This window comes from Coturnix japonica, chromosome 4 (genome assembly GCF_054131305.1).
Source record: "Coturnix japonica strain WE chromosome 4, WE-NBRP24, whole genome shotgun sequence".
NCBI classification, from domain to species: domain Eukaryota; kingdom Metazoa; phylum Chordata; class Aves; order Galliformes; family Phasianidae; genus Coturnix; species Coturnix japonica.
This window is the reverse complement of record NC_140666.1, coordinates 60,919,364-60,928,664: the sequence shown is the minus strand read 5'-3', so window position 1 is coordinate 60,928,664 and position 9,301 is coordinate 60,919,364.

Below are 9,301 nucleotides of genomic sequence, written 5' to 3'. Positions count from 1 at the left end.
TCCCTTCTAGTGGCCACAGATGTGAAGACAGACAGAAAAACAGGTAGCAAACATTTGGTCAGGTAATCACTGTTTATTTCCCATTTACCCCTAATAAAGAAATCCAATTGTAACCATAATGGTGATGAAACACTAATAAAACAGCTTTTGCAGGTAACTTGTTTATTATATAGTAGCAAATGTTTTCTGAGGATGCTGCCTGATTGTTACAAACATGGACAATCTAAAACTATATGCTTCTCTGGGGAATCAAGAAGAGGTGTCACCTGTCCTCTGGATGCACACATTAAGAAGTGATATACCAGCTAGGAAATAAACATGGAAATGGGTGAATTCCAGCAGCCAGAGGAGAAACTGCTAGGCTGTAAGAAGAAATCAATGCTTTGCTGAGAAACAGTAACAGAGTGCAGTCTGTACAGATAATAAAATTCCTCAATGCTGGGAAGTCCATATAAAATTTTGCATTGCCTTCGATCTCTGTACCTTCAAGGTACAATTGGGCCAAAAGTTTGCCATTTAAGAGAGATTCCTTTATGCTGGGTTAAGTTTTAGTCAGTTTTGAAAGCTCGCTTGTCTGAGGAGAGATTTGGGTGTGTATTTGTACAGTGACAATAATGAAAAGATGGTAGTAAATATCCAAAAGGTTATTTACAGGAAAAACCCACCCATATGGAAGCCTTCGGTCTGCTGGGAACCACTGAGGCAATCTCCACCAAGGAGCAATCTTCAAGAGATGCTGCCTTAGTGGTGGTCAGCCCTTAAATGAGGTCTAGAGGAGGTGGAATCAAGCTCCACCCCTTCCAGGAGCACAGCTAAATTACTTTCACCTGTGCTCCCACAGCTGAACTGACACCTACCTCAGCTGATTAATCAGAGGTTCAGGCTGTGATTACCAATTTCCCATACAGTATTTCAATGTGATATTTAAAACCTGGATTGATTGAAAGAAAAAAAAAAAAAAACTACATAAGTTTCCTTCAAGAAACTGGGAGATGTTTGTGATAAAAATCACACGCACTCTAAGGAAAGGATTTGAGCTTTTCTGATGGAAGGAAGAAAGGTCTTCAGCACAAAATGTAGAGACAAGACAAACAGTACAACCATAGCATTAGGACCGTTATCACCTGATCCCTACCCATCTCATGAGGACTTTCATATTCATTGCTGTAAAGCCTGGACTTCTGTTCAGTACAGATGCGCACACACTTCCAATTGCTCTTAAATGCCCACTCTCTTGTTCTACACAGTCTATGTAGCACATTAGCAGTGAGTAATGATACTGTGTTGCATATTTCAGTAAATGGCCTGTCACCCCATCAGTGAACACTACCTCAGTAGATCATGTTCATAGCATTTTAAAACTTTTCAGTCTTCCATGTACAGTTTTGCTTGTCCCAAATCATCAGCAATATTTATTGCATAGGGTTATTCCCACAGTCCTCAATAATAATTATTTCTGAAGCTTTGAAACAAAAGCACCTGAGTAATGCTGAAAAATCATTAAACATGAGTCCATCCAAAATATTTCCTATCATTATCACTCTTCAGCCAGAGCCCACTTATTTGTTCAACCATGCCCAAGGCAGCTGACAGCCCATGTGTAGGAGGCTCGCCTGTTTCCCCCAGCCCAGGAAGCACTTTCCACCACACCCAAGGTTTCTTACAGGTCAAATCATTTTCTTTCTGCTACAGACCTTGGGCAAAACGTCAAACAAAACAGTTCTTTGCTTAGCTTGGGCTACCACCCTGCCTCTGAATCTCCTGCCTCTCTGTTCCTCTGTTCTAGGGACTATTGCAGGGCATTGCCTGAAACTTTGACAGGAAGCATCTGGACATGCTCCAGGTGGATCTTACAACTGCACAGAGATAACTGTGCAGAAGTCTCTCTAGCCTGGGCAAAGACCTTTTAATCTGAGAAAATACTCAATTTTTTGCAGAATACTCAGTTGTGTAGACTGTGCTCTCCTCATTTTCAGGATTCAGAGCTTTCTCTTGTTTTTTGAATGAAATGAGGAAGGAGAGTCTTTCCACACACGTGCACAGATACCTTGATGCCCCTCAACATCTAACAACTTCATATCTTTCATTCTTTTTTTTTGTTTGTTTTTTTCCCCTCCTTTTCTGCAGAACAGGGCATGGTCACCTGCCTGCATCAGTTACCAGTATTTTTCTTTCTCACCATTTAGTGAGTCACTACTGTTTGTAAAATGATCGCATTTTATTCTCAGCTCATAGTGAACATCAATAATTTCAACTTCAAGGCTGCTCTTAGGGAGTAATGGGTAAGAAAATAGACCAATAATATGTAAAAGATCAGGCCATGCAGCTACTGTTTTGCCCTAAAATTTAGTAAAATATCTTAAAATAATAATAGTCTAGAATTGACAGCACTGCCTTTTTTTCCTGGAAAAAATATTGTTTTAATGCTTGGTCTCACTGGAGCCCTTTGAAATTCTCTGTTATTCCAACTTCAAGTACTTGATACCAAAACTGCCCACAAAAGCAGAAAATATCAAAAATACCTATGAATTTTTCTCTCCAGCCAGCTGTATATCTCCAGCTACATACAAAACTCCAGGTAAGAAAAGCGACACACAAATACTTGGCTTCAGCTAAAGGTGACATCTCCAGAGACAGCCAGCAACTTTACTTCTCTGGGCAGGCAAAATGGATGACATAGCCAGCTCTAGCAGTGATCATAGCTCTCCTCATACATTAGCAAAGTACCAAGGCAAAAGAAGTGCTGATTCTTCACAGAGAGATGTGTTAATAAATAAGAAATTGATAGCAGGAATCTTACTTTGAATTCACTACTATTTGAAGTTACTCTTACAACAACTTCAGCATCAGACACATTGCTCTTCTTTCCTTTGTATCTGTTAAAATGAGCATGAAACCATGAAGAGATGCATTGCTGGGCATTACAAATACAGCTTTCCCTCAGAAACAAATACAGCATTATTTTAGGTACATGAAATTTTAGGCATCTTTTTGTAAGATAAAAGCTGTTTTTATCTAGGTGTACAAATCAGGACAATCAACGCCAGACTAACAAGTGACAAGTGTTTGAACTTATTTTTGTGTACTTTTTTTTTTAAGTAAATTAACAGTCTCAGTCAGGTGTTTATGAAGTGACGAGTATGCACCACACGCACACACACACAAAAAAAACCCAAACACCCAAAAAACCTTCATAGCTCTGAGCTTTGCCCTTTATTCCCAAATCTGCTTGTGACAGCTTAGCCATTCCCAGAAATTGTTTATTCCTGGTGAAAAGAGCACACCCTACCTAACGCAGCAATTCATTCAGATAAGCAGTTTTCAGCCAAGAAAAGTGAAAAGTCACTCTGGGAGAACTGCAAAGAAGCATAAAGAGGAATCTCATATGCAGTGATCTGAAATATGCATTAATTCTGAGTGGATCCTCACTCTGGCTGGAAAAACCTTGGGATTCCACTATGTTAAAAATAGTGTAACTTCTGGATGTAGACCAAACAGAATTTGGACAAATATAGAACAGATTTTTGATAAAAACATCAGCTTTGTATGCTAAATGGAAAATATGAGGCTACTAGGAAAATTATGAACAATACATTGGGAACTTTTTTAAAGCATCCACTGTTACTGAGTTTAGTTACTTCATTTAATATTCAAATAAGCCTTATCTTTCAAGTAGTTTTCTTGTGGTCATTAAGTTATTAACCTCTTTAAATGTTAGAGGAATTCAAAGGTACTGCTCTCTTATGAAGGATCTCATTTCACGTCTGTGGAATGCAGAGAATTTCTGAGAGAAGGAGAAATATTAAGCACAGATGTTCTTTCATTTATTATCCTCAAGACAATGCCTATAAAACATCAGCCAGGTTTGGAAGTCTTCTTGCTAACTGTTGGTCTACAAGAACAACCTGCACATAATTTAGTGAAGGTCGCTTATAGAACTGTCTGTAGCTGATCTATCACACACTAACATCTGCTTGAAGAACAGTTGCTATACAGTAGCAGACAAAGCTAAGAGTTAATTTATGCCTGCCTCTGGAAAACATGGTGATGCACTGAAAAAAACCTTTCTTCTCACCTTCATTCCTTCCAGAGGGCATAAGGCACTTTTATCCCAGGATGTAATGCAAAGACAGACTCCTACTGCTTGAGGTAGAAAACTAGAGGTCACACACAGTGAAGGACTTTAGGCTGTAAAGCCTTGTGTTGTCCCTAGCACCAGAACCTCACCATGGAGTGGAAGAATCTGGGACCTCAGAATCTGGGGACCAACAAGGGACAAAGGTCAGAGTGGTTTCATCTCACTATATCATTACTTGAAAGGCAGTGATCTTAAACATGACTCCTCTAGTTCCAATGATCCACAATGGATTGGAAAGGAAAAGGAAAGGTCTAGGCCTAACTACATATTGAAAGACTTGTCAACTTGTTCAAGAATTATTTGCTGTGAAGTACATGAATGATGTAGGAAAACTGACAACCTCAAACACTCCTATACAGCAACAATAATGAAAAGATGGTAGTAAATACCCAAAAGGTTACTTACAGGAAAAACTCATCCATATGGAAGCCTTTGGTCTGCTAGGAACCACTAAGGCAATTTCCACTAAGGAGCAATCTTCAAGAGATGCTGCCTTAGTGGAGATCAGCCCTTAAATGAGGTCTAGAGGAGGTGGAGTCAAGCTCCACCCCTTCCAGAAGCACAGCTAAATTACTTTCACCTGTGCTCCCACAGCTGACCCGACGCTTGCCTCAGCTGATTAATCAGAGGTTCAGGCTGTGATTACCAATTTCCCATACAGCTCCTCATATGAAAGCTCTGCTTTGTAGGCTATAAAATCATTTAGCTCCTCTGGGCCATGTATCTGAAACTATTATTATTTTGCTTAGAGGTAAATTAAACAAATACAAAACCTCAAAGCCTATATTATGAGCTCTAGGATGATTTTCAGAGGGGGAATATTCTAACCTTAAGTTCCTTTCACCTACAGAAGTAAATAAATTAATCCTCTCACTTGATGGATAAACTGACAAGGATGGTAGTATGTAAATGAAGGTCTTTTACTTCAGCTACGTGTTAGAAGACAGTGGCAGCTGTGAATTTGTTTTTTGAGGAACCTACCACTTTCAGTATATACCAGACATTTTTCTGAGGAAGCTACAATGAAGTAAAATCTCTAGCAGAGCTTTTAACTCATCTGTTGGTTTTTGTTTTGTTGTTTTTTGGTTTTTTTTGGAGGGAATTACGATCTGTGGGAGCAGGTGTCTCCACTAATGACCACCCAGCTTCATTCCAACTTGTATATCGCTTTGAACCATCTTGTGCAGTTAATGGTTATGCTGCGTTTTGGTGACACCAATGCTACAGGTTAGTTATCCCTGAGAGCATCTGTTGAAAGATACACTTTTTGAGGATCCTGATGTTTTTCGCTAATATGTTAACAGCCAAGATTCTCAATCTTGTGAAGATTAGAGAAATGGTAAAATGTTAAGAGATGCACACCTACACATCTGGAGAAATGAACACCTAACAGGTGAGTACTTGAGAAGTTCAGGTACCTCTGGAATCTAGTATTAGCTTAGTAAACTTTTCCAGAGAAATGTTGAATTGAGGTTCTTAAGCTCTTCAATGGCTCTTGTGTCTACGGTGCTTACCAGTAATGGTAACAGACAGCTGTCCTCTGTAAATTATTCTCAATAAAATAAATAAATAAAAATTGAGAAAAAAAGATTGAAAATATGTCATGCCAGTTTTCATAGAAGTTCTTTCCAAGTTTCTGAAGTGCACAGCAGTTGGCTTTTCTACTATGTCAGCAGTAGGAATGAATGTCCAAACTCCAGTCTCAAGGCTCCTCAAACTGAAGGACTTCATCCATTCACTTGGATCAGTGTTCATCTTTGGTAGATTAGCCACAAGAGGAGCTATGTAATGTGCTGTAGTGGCAAGTCAGCCAGACAGCATCTGTTCACAGCACAGCAGTGTGTAAATGAAGACGCCAGACTAATACTGGCAATAGCTACAACCAGCTTGGGAGAGGGTAAACCTGAGATGTGCTTATACAAGGAAGAATGGCCATGACGGTGTGACTGTGGCAGAGCAAATGCTTTTCCCATCATTCTTAAGATACAGGACGGTCCTGTAGCACACCCCTTGAGACACATTACATCTCCTTTTGATTTTATCAAATGCTGTTGTCGCCACCACTCTGATAGTATAGCAGTGGTTGTTAATTTATCAAAAAAATATACATGGCTGTAAGAAAGAATTCTGTATCTGAGAGGTGCATCTGCAATTTATTCCTGGGCAATCACTTGCTAGATTATATAATGAATTTAAATCTGCCAAGAATGAATACGAGTCGTGTAACAAAAGCAGAGACCTGTTTCACATACTAGATCAAAACAGGCATGAAAATGAAAAGAAACTGTTTTGAAACTGAACTTCACACATTCCAGTTGCAGAGCTTGGCAGACTGTCAAGAGACTCAGTGGAGACTCTGGTCTGGGAAAAGGGAGTACCCTGTCACAGCAAACTCCATAGCATCACAGCTAGTAGCCAATGACACAAAACCCTAATTGAAATAAAGCTTTCAGTCATGCATTAAAAATGATTGTTTCTCAGACTGCAGATTCCAAATGTCAGCAGGAATCTGATGGCTTCTTTTGCTTACCCAAGCTCAGAGAAGCTCTTCATCAACCAACATCTTTTGGGACCAGCGCTTAAACAATCAGCAAAAGATGATACACTGTGATTTATGAAGCATTATATTCCACACTGCAGATCCCCATCATGCAGGGATAGGTAAGCATTGTAGCTGTCCTCTAGACAAGGAAATCAGTGAAAAACAGGAGCTTCTGACTTGCTTTACAGCTGTGCACTGCCCCACAGCTTTCTGGGGAAGGTAATTTTTATGTGAAACAAGGTTCAGTGCAACCCCAGAGGGCATGATATTTTACCAAAAAATACAAAGGACTAATCTTTAGCTGATGCTGCATTTAGTCATCCTCCATTAGTTGAAGCTATCACATAGTATGAGTAGCTTGCTGAGTGTACCCTACTTATTTGTCAGTAACTTATCCTACCACAGATGCAAATTAAATGATGTATTGTGCAAACTGATTAAGATGCTTTAAAGAACCCTCTCCTTTACATTCCTAATACTGTTGGTTTATTATACCTGTATGTTAATGCTTACGTAACATATGTAATACATACATCGAAATTCCTTGAATCATTCAGACATCTATCAAAACTCAGATATTGATGTGTGACTCTGAACACAAGTAACTTATGCTTCAGTGCAGCCTTGTGCTCATGGATTTTATAAAAAAAGTCCTAGTTACTTATACTTTTCTATATATTTTTTGAATAAAGTACAATCTGTATATTTAATTGGCAGGATACCAGCAAGTAAAAGCAAAACAGTGCTGCTAATGGAAACAGATAACATGTAAGATTCTGTGGCTAAAGGTGTTACTTTGAATTGAGATAACTCACAATGTGTGATGTTTTGCCCAACTGTTTGCTGCATATGAGAAAAAATTCACATGTTCTCTGCATTTCAGTTTGCATCTGTGCCTATAAGAGACAACTATCTCTTTATTCTTGTACTTGCCTTTCTCATGTGCTGGTAAAGCTAAGGCTAAGCTGCTCTGTAACTACATGCCACTTCTGGAGCTTGAACCTTCAGTCATGTCTCAGCCTAATTCCCATAACAACTGAGATATGTAATTGTCTCAGAAATGATGGATCAGTTCCTCAACTGTTAAAAAATAACCTTATTTTTTTTTCTATTATGCTTGCAAAAAATCATTTCAAAACAAATTTTGCTCTATTTGAAAGTTACCAAACCAATTTCTTTTAAACTTAATTAAGGAAAATAATGATTTGCCTGTTAGTGGGGCATTTGTATTGGAAGACCCACTGGGAATGAATATCTATGTCCAGAATATAAATCCCTAAAAATTCAGGCACATAATGAGTGGATTGATAGATGATGACAGTGCCAGGGCAATAAAACCTAACACCACAATGTCACTACTTTATACCAAAAATATATAAAAATAAACAAATACTACAAGTTGGGAAATTATAGAGAAAATCTGTTAAACATTTTAAAGGGTAATAAAAATGCCTTTGGCCCATTAAATGTATACTACTGACTATATGAATCAGTGCCAGAAAGAATCTAAGATTTTATGAAGAAAAAGGAATAAAAGAAAAAGGCCAACAAGCTTGGTAATATGTGTCCTTGCTGAATAATTAAATGAATGTGCTGGGCATAACCCAGGAAAAAATACACAGGTAGTTTCATTGTACAGAATCCTATGCACACATATGCATACACATACATATTATGTATATGTTATACCCACAATCACTCTATATATAGGATATAATACACAGTACACTTGTGATAATTCAGCAGATATAATGTGACCAATTAGCATTATGCCCTTATCTATTGAACAACTCTTATTGGTTTTTTCTAAATTTTAAATATTCAAAGTACATTCTAAACTTATGTTCCTTTTCTCCCTTATTTTAACCCCCAGCACTTGAGAAACTTACTCATTGTGGGCAGATGCAAAGGAGCATCTCATAGTTGCAAAACTACTTTGGACCACTGAAAAATTGTGGGGTACATTGGATTTTGTGCTCAATTCTGCAAACAGTGGAGATCAACTGTAGAAATGAATATTTCTTATTTTATCTCAGAACTAATATATAAAATTTAAAATAATAAAATAAAAAAAATAAAAATAAAAAAACAAACCTGAATGGCTCCATCTATATTAACTTGTGTTTCTCCTTGTCGTGTACAGTGAATTTATGGTGAAATCTTAGTTTCAAAATCAACTGCTCAGATAATGCCTATTGCAAATTCTTTCTCAAAAGTAACTTCATACCTAGCCCTACCAGAAAATTCAGGAGCAATTCTGTACCTAAGCCTATGTCTGTCTCCTTGAAAAACAGACAACTTTTTTTTTTTAGTTGTATAGACAAATCACATAGAGGTAAACAGAAATAATCTACATTCACATCTTTTACAGGGGTCACAGTGATTATCTGCTTTCCATGAATACCAAGAACAGGAAACATTTTCTATTACCACCATACTATTGATTTCCTTCTTCTTTTTACTGTTCTCCTCCCTTGAGCACCATGAAAATTTTAGGCTTAAACCATTCTTTGTGACACATCTATACCATACCTTACAAAAAGAAGCCTTGAGCTGCATGAAGTCTGTGTCTCTGATACAGTAATGGCAAAGCAATCTTAGAATGAGATATGCTTTCAGTA